Source organism: Bos taurus, chromosome 17 (assembly GCF_002263795.3).
Source record: "Bos taurus isolate L1 Dominette 01449 registration number 42190680 breed Hereford chromosome 17, ARS-UCD2.0, whole genome shotgun sequence".
Taxonomy (NCBI): Eukaryota; Metazoa; Chordata; class Mammalia; order Artiodactyla; family Bovidae; genus Bos; species Bos taurus.
In genome coordinates, this window is record NC_037344.1 from 10665429 (window position 1) to 10682240 (window position 16812).

Consider the following 16812-nt stretch of genomic DNA (forward strand, 5'->3'; position numbering starts at 1 on the left):
AAAGAGTCCGCCTGCAATATAGAAGATGCAGGAGATGCCTCAGGTTCAATCCCTGGGTTGGGAAGATCCCCTGGAGGAGGCATGGCAAATCACTCCAGTATTCTTGCCCGGGAAGTCCCATGGATAGAGGAGCCTGGAGGGCTACAGTCCATAGGGTCGCACAGAGTCGGACTGAAGCAACTGAACACGCGTGCACACATCTACATCTAGATTATAATATGAATGAGGACTTGACAGTTTTTCCTTTAAGTAGTGCAGAAGTTACTTTCTTTTCTCCCTTACACTTAGGCTGATAGCCTGAAGTACAGAAAATCTTCAAGAGTTGAGATAACAATATTTTATTTACTAATGGAAAAGACATTACATACTGAGTGAAAGTCATGTAGTAGTAAGGCATAAAATCACCAAATTTTATAATTAACAATCTAGTATTTCAACATGTGTGCTGTTAACATGTGTGTTTATTTCTATGATGTAGAAATAAAATGCACGTGTGTGTTTAATAAAATAGAGATAAAATGCAGCTCAGATGCTCTTAAGTATTATGTTCACTGAAAATCAGAACTGTGATTAAACCATCAATACATTTAACAATCTTAGTCAATTAAAAATAAGATAGTTGATAAAGACAGAATATTTATTTTACTAAAAACCTGGATGAATAACGTGTACAATCTACATCTTTTTGGAGGGGTGGGCATTGCACAGCATGTGGGATCTTAGTTCCCTGACCAGGGATTGAATACATGCCCCCTGCTTTGGAAGCCTGGAGTCTTAACCACAGGAAGTCTTAACCTTCAGGGAAGTCCAATCTACATCCTCTGACAGGATTTTTTGCTCTTCCATTTGTCAGACATTACTATAAGAATATTTGTCAATGAGTAGCACTAGGAGGAATGGACTTTCCCAGACCAGGTGTACTATTTGATTTTCCAAATATCCTTTATACATTCTTTAAACATCTTTTATAGCTACATTGATTCTGACCAGCCATTCACCACATTGAGCACTTCACACGTGTGATGTCATCTCATCCATACAATGACCATGAGAACTATGTATCTGTTTCCATTATAAACACAGGGAAACAGGCTCAGGAAGGTCAAGTAGCTTGTCAAGACCGTAGTTGATGTGGCCCTTCCATGACACCAAGGCAGGTGAGTCTGCCTTTGAGTCTGAGCTCCTAACTGCTAGACTGTACACTCACTTAGCACTTAAAATGTTCAACAATGTTTCAAGCATTCTGAAGAAGCAACAGGCATTGCAGGGTGCTTAGATATGATTTCAAAAGACCATTTCATTGTTTTGTTTTAGTCACTGGCAGAGAGCAAGTGGTCCTTCTTGTTCAGGAAGTCTAGATTTCTACTTCAATGCTTAAAGAAAAGATGCTGGGAAAATGAGGGAGGTTGGTGATTACACAACAAACATATATAAAAATGGCTCTTCCCATTTTTATATTTTGGATATTTTCTGTGAGTTTTTGTGAATCTTTCATTTACGATATAGTGTGTACATATGATGAACACACCCAGGTCACAATTTAAGTTTTAAGAATTGTGTCCTTTTGAGTCTATCCATCGTTGATATCAACCATTTTTAGGAGTTTGACAGTTATCTTGGTTATTAATAAAGCTTAGGGCTTAGTCAATATATGAAGAAATAAGATTTATTAAAAATGTACAGAAGGTCTAAAGTAAATGTAAGGTGCAATACTGTATACTTTTGCCTTCCCCAGAGATTTTTTCCCTAGGAACCTGAATTAATAATAACATTTGGGACTTCCCTGGTGGTCCAGTGGTTAAGACACTGTGATTTCACTGCAGGGAGCACGGGTTCCATCCCTGGTCAGGAAACTATGCCACGAGGCCAAAAAAAAGTTTACGTACTATGGTAATCTATTATACACCTATTTGTTATCTGAATTGAGCTTTACAACTCTAGGTAGGCAGGGAGAATATCATGAGGAAACAGCCTTGAAGAAGTTACATTTTTGTGACCAAGAAGTGGTAGGACAGGTATAACCCTTCACTCTAATTAATCATAGGACTTGACTCAGTCTGATTAAATGATTCAGATATCAATTTTTCTAAGCTACGAGCATACTGGGCATACGGTTCTGCCTAGACAATTTTAATTATTGGATTGGCCAAAAAGTTTATTTGGGTTTTTTGTATCAGCTTATGGAAAAGCCCAAATGAACTTTTTGACCAAGTCAAATAGTATGCAGCTTTTTTTTTCCCCCTTGTGTATTACAGTTTGGAGTATCTGACAAAATATTGATAGACCTATGAAACGCCGCTATTTCAGTTACACAGTGGTGATCAGGACTCCACTCCACACCGCTCCAAGAATAAAGCACATCGTCACCCTCCTCTTCAGAGATGGAAGAAAGGAAATTCTTCAATATCTTATGCTATTTAATGACTAATGCCTTCCAGTTTCCCAATGGGAATGAACCTTAATGAGTTTTCTTCAAAGTAAGAGACAAGAAGGCCTTTCTCAGAAATGGAATGGCTCTTTGCCCATCATAGTCTGCTAGGAGGATATTTTGTGAACGGACCTGGCTAGGTGGTTCACAAAAGTAGCACTACTGTTTGAATATCAGCACTTTGGTTCACTTGGTGAGCTGATTACGGCAAGAGTTGAGTCTTATCAAAGCTGTGGGTTCTTATCAAAGTGTGAGCCGGCTACCATGAAAACCACTTGCCTCCCTCCTCCAACACTGACACCACCATTTCTGAAGTCATCTCTCTCAGCCCTGTCTGTACACACACGGAGCTGCAGAACTAAGGCATACTTGGCAAAGGCATGAAGCTGCCATATGATCACTGGGTTAAAGACACAAAACCAAAGGGAAAAAGCCCTCTGAACTGCGTGTTCCTCCAAGGATGAGTCTTAGCTCATCTCCATGGACCTAGTCACCCTGGCTTCAGATCATCACTCATCATCAGTCATAGCTCTGGTGAAGCCTCTCAGGTTCAGACCTGAGGAACCTGGTTTACAGATTCAGCATTCTTCATATTTGGGGTCTAAGGATCTGCTGGAGTTCAAAAGCTATTATGAAGCAAGAGGACTCTATCCTGATGCTTAAACCTTTTCACATCTGGGGACTCTCCGGATCAAAGTTCACCAAATTCGTGATTTGGAAATTCCAACCTTACCCACATGGCATGAGTTTAGAGCAGGTAATTTACATGAAATGATTGCCAAGGTATTTCTCAATTAGTTAACACAAAACGGAGGGTGGGGGCGAGGGAGCCATAAATAATCTACAAGAGAAAAAAAAAAAAAAAACACACAAATAATCTAGGAACTTTTAAATAAGTTTCCCCCCCAACTTTGGTGGGTTTTGCTCACTGAGTCAGAAATTAGTAACTCTCTTGACTGACAACGCCTGTCTTTAATATGCCTCCCAGCCCACCCCCTCTGCCGCCAAGTACCCGGAACGCCATTAGGACGGCGTAAACAGAGGCTGATTATGTGGGAACGGCCCTTGTTTTCCGCACGTGAAGGGCGACAAGTGTCCTTTAAAGGAGGACACAGAACAAAACGCCCAGACCTCCACAGGCAGGTTTCCAAAGTAGCTGCCCTGGGGGTTCTCCAAAAACATCTTTCCCAAACACATCCGCCCCTCACACCCGGTGCCCTTGGCTACCCTCGGCACGTCCCGGGCGTGCGGGAGCAGCGGGCTGCGGGGCAAACTTCACAAGCGGGCTTTGAAGCCAGCGACACGGGCGTGATGGTCCACAAAGTTCTCGCACGCCTGGAAAAGGGAGACCCAGGTTTTCTTTTGACGAAAACTCCGCCGCCCGCCTGGGAAGGCTGAGGGGTTTGGATCAGTTTCCCAAACCCCAAACTTTCCCGGGCGTGCACCCGCCCAGGAAGGCGCCCGCGCAGCCACGCGCCCCCGCGGGCAGGTGATGCCAGCCCCGGTGCAAGAGGTGCCGGCGCCGGGCGACAACGCTCGGAGGTCCCCTCTCCTCCCTACGCAGGGACCCATCAGTGTCTCCCCCACCCGACTCTGGACCCGGAGAGGAAAGAGTTGCACCGACCGTGGAGCTCCGCGGGCTCAGACGGCTGCCCGGTCTGTGTGCGGCGCCCGGGCAAGTTGAAGCCGAGCCGGCGAAGGTGAATGGCGAATGTCCCGGGATCCGGCGCGGCGGCGGCCCGGGTGGCACCGTTGCCTCCGCTTCGGAAAACTTCCTGGGCACGGCTTCTCTGGGGAGGTCCTCCCCGAGCCGCCAGGCTTCAGCCACCGAGGGGGGATGGAGCTTCTCCACCTCTGGTCCGCAATCTCCAGACCAAAGGGCTGGCTGTGCGCGCGCGCGAGGGTTCTCAAGAAAAAGAAAACTCCGAAGGAACGCGCCTCGCGTCTGTGCTCCCCTTCTCCTCCCAAAGCTCCCAGATCTACTCCACTCTGGGGCGGCGAGAATGTCCCAGCCTTCCAGCCCTCCAGGGATGCAGCCACTATAAGGCACTAGGCGGCCGCCCCCTCCCAGGCCCTGAAGGGCAGGAGTCTTTTTAACTATTTCCTTCCTGAAATGAAAGTGGTGGTGGTGCGGGGGCGGTCGTTGAGGAGGAGGGTAGTTTAACAAACGAGACCCAGAACTAAGGAAGGGCTTGCTGAGAAACCTTTCCCTCCCCAGTGGCAGGCAGATTTGATCTGCATGGAGCAGCTGCAGAGAGTCAGGGTCCGGAACCAGCGGTTTATGCTCTGCGTTCCCTGCCCCTTTGCTTGGCTTCTAAGCTCCCTCTTAAGTTTATAGCAAGTTCAAGTGCTGGGAAAGATTGAAGGCAAAAGGAGAAGGGGGCGGCAGAGGATGAGATGGTTAGGTTGCATCACCCATTCAGTGGACATGAATTTGAGCAAACTCCAAGAGATAGTGAAGGACAGGGAACCGTGGTGTGCTGCAGTCCACGGGTGGCAAAGAGTTCAGCAGAACTTTGCAACTGAACAGCAACAAGGAGCCCGTGTGCACAGCAGCTGTTTCAAGGACGTTTTGCGTCTATGTTGTCCCTTGAAGGCTATATACTACTGGCTCAGGGTAAAATAGGAGCTCCTGAAGAGACTGTGGAAGGGTCCAGTGGGCGGCTCTGAGAAACCTATGATTCCTCAAGAAATCCAATCAGGGAGGGTGCAGATGCTGCCGAAGGTGGGTTTCAACGGTTTTATCTTAAATGGGAATATGGGAGAGGAGATGAGGCAGATGAGGAAAAGAAATCAAAACTCCTTAAAAAGGAAACCTTATACTCTCTTGATGGGCATGTAAATTGGTGCAGCCACTATGGAACACAGTAGGGAGATTTCTTGAAAAACTAAAAATAGAGCTGCCATATGAGCCAGCAATTCCACTCCTAGGTATATCTCTGAAGAAAACTGAAAACACTAATTCAAAAAGATACATGTACCCCAGTGCATTATTTATAATCACCAAAATTTGGAAGCACCGCAAGTATGCATCAATAGATGAATGGATAAAGAAGTTGTTGTTGTTCAGTCAGTCAGTCATGTTTGACTCTTTGTGAGCCCATGGACTGCAGCACACCAGGATCCCCTGTCCTTTACCATCTCCCAGAGCTTGCTCAAACTCATGTCTATCGAGTCGGTGATGCCATCCAACCATCTTGTCCTCTGTCATCCCCTTCTCCTCCTGACTTCAATCTTTCCTGGCATCAGGCTCTTTTCTAATGAGTCAGCTCTTCGCATCAGGTGGCCAAAGTACTGGAGCTTCAGCTTCAGCATCAGTCCTTCTAATGAATATTCAGGACTGGTTTCCTTTAGGATTGACTGGTTGGATCTCATTGCAGACCAAGGGACTCTCAAGAGTCTTCTCCAACACCACAGTTCAAACGCATCAGTTCTTCGGCTCTCAGTCTTCTTTATGTTCCAACTCTCACATTCATACATGACTACTGGAAAAACCATACCTTTGACTAGATGGACCTTTGTTGGCAAAGTAATGTCTCTGCTTTTTAATAAAGTACATATATATATATATTATGGAATACTACTAAGCCATAAAAAACCCCAAATTTTGCCATTTGCAACATGGATGGATTCAAAGGATATTATGTTTAGTGAAATAAGGCAGAGAAAGACAAGTACTGTATGTGATCACTTACATGTGGGATCTAAAGAATAAAACAAACTAATAAATATAAGAAGGAAATGACAAGCCACTCCAGTAATCTTGCCTGGAAAATTCCATGGACAGAGGAGCCTGGTAGGCTATAATCCATGGTATCACAAAGAGCCAGACATGACTGAGTGACTAAACAACAATAAATATAACAAAAAGAAACCACACAGATATAGAAAATGAATTAGTGGTTACCAGTGGGGAGAGAGAGGGGAGAGATAAAACAGGAGTTGGGGATTAAGAAGGATAAGTTGCTATGTATAAAATAATCTACAGAGATATGTAGCACAGGGAATATAGGTAATATAATAACTTTAAATGGAGTATAATCTGTAAAAATTGTGAATCACTGCGTTATATACTTGTAACTTACGTAATATTGTAAGTCAACTACACCTTGCTAAAAATCATGAGAGAATATTTAATAATCTGATTGTTTAATATCAAGTAAATTATCAAAATAGAACATTCTATGGAAAAAAATTAATCAAGGGCTCCTTAGGGAAGACCTCACCTGGGAATCCTTCAGTGCACTGTTGGTGTAAGGCATGTTGTGGAAATGTGAGTTTGGAGCACAGGTCACATTATATTCCAGACTGTTCTGATTATCAGCTGCAGCTAAAGAAAAATCACCCTAAAATGGTAGTGGTTTAAAACAACATACCTTACTCATCAATCTGCAATTTGGGCAGGGTTTGGCTGGGACAGATCATCCTCTTTATTGGGGCTGGAGGCTCCACTTCCAAGATAGTTTGCTTTCTTGGTAATGAGTGTTGGGTTTTCTCCATGTGTGTCTCCCTACAAAGTGGTTTATGTTTCCTCACAGAGTGGTGGCTGGGTTCCAAGAAGGCGTGTCCCAAGAGACAGGAAATGGTAGCTGCCAGTTTCTTAAAATCTGGGCTTAGAAACTGATACAGCGTTACTCCTGCAGAATTCCTTTTCCTATTCCAGTTATTCCTATTAGTGAAGCAGTCATGGATCCCAGATTCAAGGTAAGGGGTTATCGACTTCACCTTTCAAGGCAAGACGTGTCAAAGGATTCAAGGTTCATTTTGTAATACTATAGAAGAGATCCACAGAAAACCACCATTGGAAAGGACCTTAATAGTCATCTAGTCCAATAGACTGGATATTAGCCTGTGCATTAATCTGTTCTATCTACAGCTTCCTCATGATGAAGAGTCAGTTGGTCCGAATACTTCATAGCTTTTATAAGTGCCTTTATTTGCATTATAAAAGGTGCCACTTCAGGCACATGGCTTAGCAAGCTGACAATATTTTCAGGGAAGAAAATGTCCTATACCAGGGTTCAAACCTTGGCGTGTGAAACATGTGTTGATTTTCAGCCTTTGTTTACCTTGTGACCAGATGCGCTTGGATGTCTGCACAACCTGCATGACTGAACATGTCAGTCTGTTCAGTCTCTGGTACAGCACATCCGTCAGTCCCTCCCTTCTGGGACAGCTCATCCTGCTGTGGTACAGGTCTAATCATTCAAAGGTTTTTCTTTACACTCATTAGGATCAGTTCAGTTCAGTTCAGTCGCTCAGTCATGTCCGACTCTTTGCGACCCCATGAATCGCAGCACGCCAGGCCTCCCTGTCCATCACCAACTCCCGGAGTTCACTGAGACTCACGTCCATCGAGTCAGTGATGCCATCCAGCCATCTCATCCTCTGTCGTCCCCTTCTCCTCCTGCCCCCAATCCCTCCCAGCGTCAGAGTCTTTTCCAATGAGTCAACTCTTCGCATGAGGTGGCCAAAGGACTGGAGTTTCAGCTTTAGCATCATTCCTTCCAAAGAAATCCCAGAGCTGATCTCCTTCAGAATGGACTGGTTGGATCTCCTTGCAGTCCAAGGGACTCGCAAGAGTCTTCTCCAACACCACAGTTCAAAAGCATCAATTCTTGGATAGGTATTATCAAGAAGTAGAAAACAACAAGTGTTGGTAATAATGTGGAGAAATTGGAACCTGTGTGTGTTGCTGGTGGGAATGTAAATAGTGTAGTTGTGGAAAACAGTTTAGCAGTTCCTCAAAAAATTAAACATAAAATCACTGTAAGTCCATTTTGGGGTATATACCCAAAATAATTGAAAGCAGGAATTTGAACAGATATTCATACACTTATATTCATAGCAGCATAATTTACAATAGCCAAAAGATGGAAACGATTCACAGGTCCTTCTATGGATGAACGGACAAATAAAATGTAGTATGTACATGTAAATGAAATATTATTCAGGCTTATAAAGGAATACAATTCTGATACATGCTACAACATAGATGAAACTTGAAGACATTATGCTAAGTGAAATAAGCCAAATGCAAAAGGAGAGGTATTGCACCTCATTTAGGTGGTAGTTCTACGAGGTAGTTGATATCATAGAGACAGAAAGTAGAATGGTGGTTACGAGGGGCTCTGGGAAGGAGGATTTGTTGTTTAATGGGCTTCAGAGTTTCAGTATAGAATGATGAAAATGTTCTGGAGGTGGATAGTGGTAATGGTTGTACTTAATGCCACAACCAGACACTTAAAAATGGTTAAAATGATAAATTGATTTTATGTATATTTTACCACAACAAAAAATTTCTTCCTCACATTAAGATGGAATCTTCCCACCTATAATATTATCTTTTGACCTGCTCTATAAGTTCATTAAAGAGCTTTCTGTCTCTCCGAGAAAGATCTTTAGATACAAACAAATATGTTTATGTGGATTGCTGGCATAGATCTGCCTTTGTAAGACATTGGAGTTGCCTCATTCTAGCTGAGAACAATCCAAACCTTCCTTAGCTTTTGGAGATTTACTTTCTCATCCTCTCTGCTTTACTTTGGGGAAAATGACTTCAGCGGATTTTAAACCAGCTATTTAAATTACCTACCCTCTCCCCATAGCCAAGACTTTAAATACTTGCCCCACTTCTGTATTCTCTGCTTTATACTTTTAACAAACATATAATTTATATTTTCAACCAAGTTTTTCAACTCAGCTCCCATAGGTTGTTTATTTTTCCTGGAAGATGGATTGGATGCAATATGCAGATCTTCTAGGTTGCAGGAAGTCTTTTCAGGTGCACTAGACTTCTGGTTCAAGCTGCTCATTAAGTGGAGAATTACTGTAATGGCAGTTACAATGGTTTTTCTCAGTGTCATATTATCATTGATCTCCTGAAGAATAATTGCAGAAGATTAAGACATACTCAAGATAGCACTTAAAAAGCAACTTTTCTTGTGTCCTTGGGATAAATGTTCTTATGAATTTAAGTTCCTTGATTCAAATGTGCAGACCCATTTCACAATTGCTAATTCCTTAGCTCCTGAAATCTGAACTGCAATAAAGGGTCTGAATCTCGCAGTGTGAACCACAGAGATAAAGGCTGGACAGCTGGTTGTGAGAAGAGAGACTGAGAGATTGGGGAAGTGCACACCAGATCCTGAATCTGTTAGAGCAGCACTAGGCATTATCAGAGCTGAGATTTGCTGTTGGCAGTGAGTATCACTGGTCTGGAGGCGAGAAAGCAAGCCCTGGGAGTTGAAGGTCCATTTTTAATCTAAATTCACAAAAGGAAGTATTCTAAACTGTTGCTTTTCAAATAAATAAATGATTGATTATTTAATTTGGCTGCACTGGGTCTGAGTTGCAGCTCGTGGGCTCTCTAGTTGTAGCACGTGGGGGCTCAGGAGTTGCAACGCTCAGGCTTAGTTGCCCTGCAGTATGTGGGATCTTAGTTCCCGACTAGGGATTGTCCCCTGCTTTGGAGGGCGGATTCGTGACCATTAAATTGCCAGGAAAGTCCCTCTAAAGTGTTTTCTGACTGCAACAGTGTTTTGCACCTGGTGGTCAAGACTGCAGGATATCTCATCAAAATATACTGAAGGTAGAATGTAGCCCTGGAGAAGGCAATGGCACCCCACTCCAGTACTGTTGCCTGGAAAATCCCATGGACAGAGGAACCTGGTAGGCTACAGTCCAAGGGGTCGTGAAGAGTTGGACATGACTGAGGGACTTCACTTTCACTTTTCACTTTCATGCACTGGAGAAGGAAATGGCAACCCACTCCAGTGTTCTTGCGTGGAGAATCTCAGGGATGGGGGAGCCTGGTGGGCCGCCGTCTATGGGGTCACACAGAGTCCAACACGACTGAAGCGACTTAGCAGCAGCAGCAGCAGAATGTAGCCCAGGTGTTTTGTAAACTGCTGGTTGCCTCACTGGAGGACTGAAAAATCAAGCATCACTCATGATTGGCTGAGCAGATACTAGGTGTCCTCTTATGACATATTCCATCTGGCCCAAAATGTTTAACCTGAATCAAAACTTTAGCTATTCTTGTTTCCAGGAAAGATGGAAGATGAACACACAAGTTATATACCATGGAGAAGCAGATAGATAAATCCAGAAACTATGACATTTTACAGGACAACTAACCCTGTCTCTTCAATGAATTAATCAATTAAAAAAGGGATTTTTTTTTTCTAGATTAGAAACATAAAGGAGTTACATTGTCCTGGATTGGATCCTGGTTTTCATAAACCAGTTATAGAGGACATTTTTTTGAGAACTAGGAAAATTTAGATTTGGACTAGGCATTAGATTCTTTACTATCTGAGCTAACAGGGAAGAGCTGAAGCTCCAATACTTTGGCCATCTGATGTGAAGAGCCTACTCATGGGAAAAGACCCTGCTGCTGGGAAAGATTGAGGGTAGGAGGAGAAGAGGGTGACAGAGGATGAGATGGTTGGATGGCATCACTGACTCAATGGGGATGAACTTGGGCAAACTCTGGGAGATGGTGAAGGACAGGGAGGCCTGGCATGCTGCAATCCATGGGATCTGCAAATAGTCGGATACGACTTAGTGAATGAACAACAATAACCACAAGGTATTAGATGTTATTAAGAAATTATTAATTTATTCAGTGATATTATTTGAGAGGCATATAGAAGAATTGTCTCGTCTTTTCAAGATTCTCTTAGGAGAGATAGAATTTACTTTTAACTACCAAAGAAGAAATGAAAAAGATTAGAGTTAAAAAAAAAAGAAGAAAGTATTAATACCTGAAGTCTTGGCACGTAACGGGAGTAATGGCAATAAATGGTAGCTTTTTTCACTTTCATGGGTTCCTTCCTGGTTTGTCTGTGTGCTGTTTGTCTGGTAGAGCAGAATAAGCAGCATCATGTGATGACCTGGGTGACTTCAGAATGTGTTACAGTAGAGGGACTAAGGTCAGGGAGACCAGTGGCATCTGAGGAGCCACAAGGTAAAAGCTGGCAGGGGCTTTGCTGCCTTGAGTTAATCAGGAGGAGAATAGTTATCCACAGCAGAGATGATGTCAACACTGCAGCAGGAATCCTTAACAAGATGCAAGTGGCCTGGGACTTCCCTGGTGGTCCAGTGGTTAGGACTCTGTGCTTCCATGGCAGAGAGCAAGGGTTCAATCCCTGGTTGGGGGACTTAGATCCCACATGCTGTGTGGTGTGGCCAAAAGAAATTAAAAATAAAAAAGATGGAGGGGCCTAAGTGTTCCAGAGTTTGTTAGTGGGGACAGGCCAAGATGGGTCCTCCCATGACATCACTGTGTCTCTGGCTCTTGAATGATCCTTAGGCTGAAATGGGCTTGAGAATTGTGAGTTGCACTTGTAATCAAAGAAGACAAACAAAAAGCCTGACTGTGAATTAAGGAGACTTAGTGAAAGGAGGTGTGTTGGGCTGCACCCCACAGACCTGCAGGCCCTGTATTGCCCAGCCTTAAGACCGAAGAAAGAGCCTAGAGTCAGTGACAGACACATCGGGGCTTTATTAGATGGGAGATCTTACACGTCTGAAGCCAAAGTGTCCTGAAGTGACAGCCCACTGTGGAGAGCAGACAGCCGGCAGGACACAGCAGCAGTCTTCACTCCTGAGGCAAATAGGAAGACTAATAAGGGGAATTGACTCATCAGTTACCGAGGAAACCAGCAGAGGTTTACAGCCCTCTTAGCCCCTTGATCTAGGTACCTTTAAGGGGCAGAGGTCTTCCATTTGATAAATTATTGTAGGGGAACCATTCTGATCTAAAGATTAGAAAAATCACCAACTAAGGCAGGGGGCAAATATGTAGGTATTTGCTGACTGGGGTCTCTGATTAAGTGAGAAGGTCACTTATGTGAGTAGGTTGTGGACAAGCAGGGAATGTGCAGAGAGCAAGAGAACAACCATCTTGAATGGTCTGGCCATACAAGGCAATAGCAGGTCTCATATGTAGTAACTTCATATCAGGAGAGGGAAAGACAATTAGGTTTTAATTGTTATTTAGATATATCAGGCGGAGAAGGCGATGGCACCCCACTCCAGTACTCTTGCCTGGAAAATCCCATGGATGGAGAGGCTGGTGGGCTACAGTCGATGGGGTCGCACAATAAGTCAGACACGACTGAGCGACTTCACTTTCACTTTTCACCTTCATGCATTGGAGAAGGAAATGGCAACCCACTCCAGTGTTCTTGCCTGGAGAATCCCAGGGACGGCAAAGCCTGGTGGGCTGCCATCTATGGGGTCACACAGAGTCGGACATGACTGAAGCGACTTAGCAGCAGCAGCAGCATATATAACAGGGAAACAAGGTAGACTTTGACATTGACAGAAAAGATTGGTTGGTGTCCTGACTAGTTAGTGCCTTGTGGATGCTGATATTGTCAGCTGGGGCTGCCACAATGAAATACACAAACCAGATGGCTAAAACAACAGAAATTTTGTTGTTTTGGAGGCCTGAAATTCCAAAATCAGGGACTATTATGGTCAGGGTGTGGTAAGAGTCCTCTCTTCCTGGTTTACAGATTACTACCTTCTTGCTCTGTCCTCACATGGCAGAGAGAAAAAATGAGATGATAGATGATGGATAAATAGAGTACTCTGGTATCTTCTTATGAGGGCACTAATCCCATAGAAAACTATGACCATCCTAGGCAGCATATTAAAAAGCATCAACAAAGGTTCGTCTAGTCAAGGCTATGGTTTTTCCAGTAGTCATGTTTGGATGTGAGAGTTGGACTATAAAGAAAGCTGAACACCGAAAAGTTGATGCTTCTGAACGTGGTGTTGGAGGAGACTCTCGAGAGTCCCTTGGACAGCAAGGAGATCCAACCAGTCCATCCTAAAGGAAATCAGTCCTGAATATTCACTGGAAGGATTGATGCTGAAGCTGAAACTCCAATACTTTGGTCACCTGATGTGAAGAACTGACTCATTGGAAAAGACCCTGATGCTGGGAAAGATTGAAGGCAGGAGGAGAAGGGGATGACAGAGGATGAGATGGTTGGATGGCATCACCGACTCGATGGACATGAGTTTGAGTAAGCTCCGGGAATTGGTGATGGACAGGGAGGCCTGGTGTGCTGCAGTTCATGGGGTCGCAAAGAGTTGGACACAACTGAGTGACTGAATTGAACTGAATCCCGTCCTCAGGGCTCAACTCTTAAGACCTTATCTAATCTGAATTACCTCCTAAAGCCCCATCTCCAAACACTGTCACACTGGAGGCTAAGTCTTTAACATATGAATGGAGGGGAGGATACAGACATTCAGTTCATGTCACTCCACACCAAAATTCATGTCCTTCTCACATGCAAAATACATCCATTGGTCTTCCCTGGTGGTCCAGTGGTTAGGACTCTGCGTGCTCACTTCCAAGGGCCCAGGTTCAGTCCCTGGTTGGGAAATTAAGATCCCACAAGCCACACTGTATGGCCAATGAATAAATAGACAAATTAATAAAAACTCCCAAAATACATTCATTCTAGTCCAACAGCTCCCAAATCTTAACTCATTCCGGCATCAATTCTTAAGTCTAAGGTCCAAAAGTTTCACTTAAACATTATCTAAATAAGATACAACTAGACTCAAGGTATGATTCACCCTGAGACAAAATTTCTCTCCTGCTGTGAACCTGTGAAACCAGTCAAGCTATATGCTTACAAAAACAATGGTGGGATAGTTGTAGGATAGACAGTCTCCTCATATGTAACAAGAAGTTGTAAAATCATATTAACTTTAGGCTTTTTGATGCTTTATAATTCTACAATTCCTTTTGCATGGAGCTTATTGTATAAGCTCCTTGGCTTTAGGATCAAAATGGATATTTTGAATATAAAAATAGATATTCAGGAGATAAAATGGACCTTGTGTTTAGGAAAAAGATGTCCTTATTTATCATTGATCAGGATATGTGAAATAAAAGTTTTAGGAAGATTAATTTGGCAAATGTGTTTTACATGTCTTAATAGTAACTAGGGGCAAGAAGGCAACGGCACCCCACTCCAGTACTCTTGCCTGGAAAATCCCATGGACGGAGGAGCCTGGTAGGCTGCAATCCATGGAGTCGCACAGAGTCAGACACGACTGAAGTGACTTAGCATAGCATAGCATAGCATAGGGGCAAGAAGACAGGTTAGGTTGGTGTATCTTAGTGTGAAGCATGGAGGTAGAGAATAAAGTGGTAATGGACACTGCTTTGGTGGTTTGGAGGTAATGTTTAAGGCAAAAGTCCTGGAGACATTTAAAATGAAGAAGACTGGTGTAGCAGCTAGCTTATGCTGCTTATGCTGTATAAACAAATCCTTCCCCCTCCCCTTACCAAAGACATATTGGCTGAAAGCAACAATGGTTTCCTAGCTCAAGATTTTGTACATCAGAAATGTGGGCTCGGTCATCTGGGTGGTTCCTTTTGTTGGTCTTGCCTAGGCTCCTTCATGCAGTGGAGTGTGCTCACATATCTGCCGTCAGCTAGCATTAGATGGCCTTGCTCACATATTTGGCTCTTGGCTGGAGTAAGGGGTTAGTTACTAGGGTCATGTGTCTTTCATCATCCAGCAGGCTTTCCTGGCCCATTCATCTAGTGGTATCAGGGTTCCCAGGGCAGCGAGGAAGGGTAAGCCCCAATGAACAAGTACTTTTCAAGAACTTCATGTTTGTTATTAATCTATTGGCCAAAGCAAGTGACACAAGCCCCAGAGTCAGTATTGAAGAAGACTAGACAATGACATGGAAAAAGAGAAAGGAAATTACACTAGTCATTTGTGCAAACCAGCTAATGCAACCCAGAATTTTTTTTTTTTTTTTGATGAAGGAGTGCAGATAGGATCTATAGGATGAAGTGAGAAGAGTCTAAAAAATGACCCTAAAATTTCCTGGAGGGACTTCAGAACTGTTCATCAATATTTATTGAGCAAAAACTGTATTAGGTTCAGCTAGGAACAGAGATTTGAAAAAGTAACAACAAATAAGATAGGACCCTATCCTAAAGAAGTCTTGAGTCTACTGGGGAAAAGTTATGCAATCAGCTTAAAAACAATCCAGTTAGTGTTAGGATTAGACCTATCTGGGTCTTAGATATCCTTAGATAAGGGGCTGGGAAACATTCTCTGTAAAGTGATGTCTAGTAAATAGTTTTGTCTCTGTGAACCCAACAGCCTCTATCACAACCACTGAACTCTGCTGTGATCACTTGAAAGGAGCCCTAGAATACATGTAAGCAAAGTGACCAGGTGAAAAAGACGGACAGTGAATCCATTAGGGTGCCTGGAAAGGGAAACCAGGTTTGATGGGGCAAGTGGAGTTTATGTGGGAAGAATAGAAATTCAGTTTTTAAACAGCTTGAATCTAAGGGCATATGGGAGCTTCAGGCTTGAAATAAAACTATAGTAATCAGTAACTGAAGCCAAAAGTTGGATGCATTTCACTTGGACAATGTGTAAAAGAAAAGGGCAAAGAAACAAGGACGAGCTTCGTACCAAACATTCAGTAAGAAGCTTGTCAAACGGAGAGAATACCCGAGAAAGAACCAGAGAAGGGCAGTGTTGGTGGCACAGAGAAAGAAGAGAGTTTCAGGAATGAATGAGTGGTCAAGAGAGGTCAAAGGGAATGAAGAGTGGAGACGGGTCACGGAGATGGGCAATAAGGGGGATATTGTTCTAAGGCTGCCACATCGAGCCTTTAGGGAAATTTTTCTGCTTTACACACATTCAAAATAGCTTAGTAATTAGAAACAGTGCAGAAAGACATGCGAAAACATTGCTAAGCAGCGAGTATAAGTCTTTTTGTTACGTTTATTTTTGTAATAGGTGGAGGAAAAATCAACACCATCTACAATTAGCGTGTGCTACATTAAGCTTTTTTTCAAGACTGGTAACTTTTGGAAAATAATTTTCTTGGGAAATAGTTCCATTTCTACTTTTATATGGAGGGGAACAAGTGACAAGGAAGTCTGCATGTAAAGCAAAGCTTGAAGCAAAGCCTTTTCGTAATTTCTAATTTACATTTTTAAAAAGTGAAGATGTTTTCCGTGGCTTTATCTGAATGCTGAGTTAAAGCAACCTAAACGTCCATCGACAGATGAATGGATGAAGAAGATGTGGTGTGTATTTATATGTATTATATATGTATGACACACACACACACAAAATGGAATATTAGCCATTAAAACAAATGAAATAGTGCCGTTTGCAGCAACACGGATGGATCTATGGCAGAGAAAGACAGCGTATTTGTGGAATCTAGAAAAAAAAAAAAGGATACACATGAACTTATCTACACAACAGAACACAGACTAAGAAAACACATTCATGGTTACCAAAGGGGAGAGGTTGTGGGGAGGGATAAATCAGGAGTTTGGCATGAACATGTACACACTATTATAT

The 16812-nt window shown here is 43.1% G+C and overlaps 1 protein-coding gene across 1 annotated transcript in view; it reads right to left on the reverse strand.

Annotated features, from left to right (window-relative positions):
- Nucleotides 1-4430, reverse strand: part of EDNRA (endothelin receptor type A) — a 73088-nt gene extending 68658 nt beyond the window's left edge. Inside the window, 1 exon segment of the mRNA NM_174308.2 lies at nt 4053-4430. The gene's annotated coding sequence lies outside the window, so the exon portion shown is untranslated.
- Nucleotides 4431-16812: the final 12382 nt, after the last annotated feature.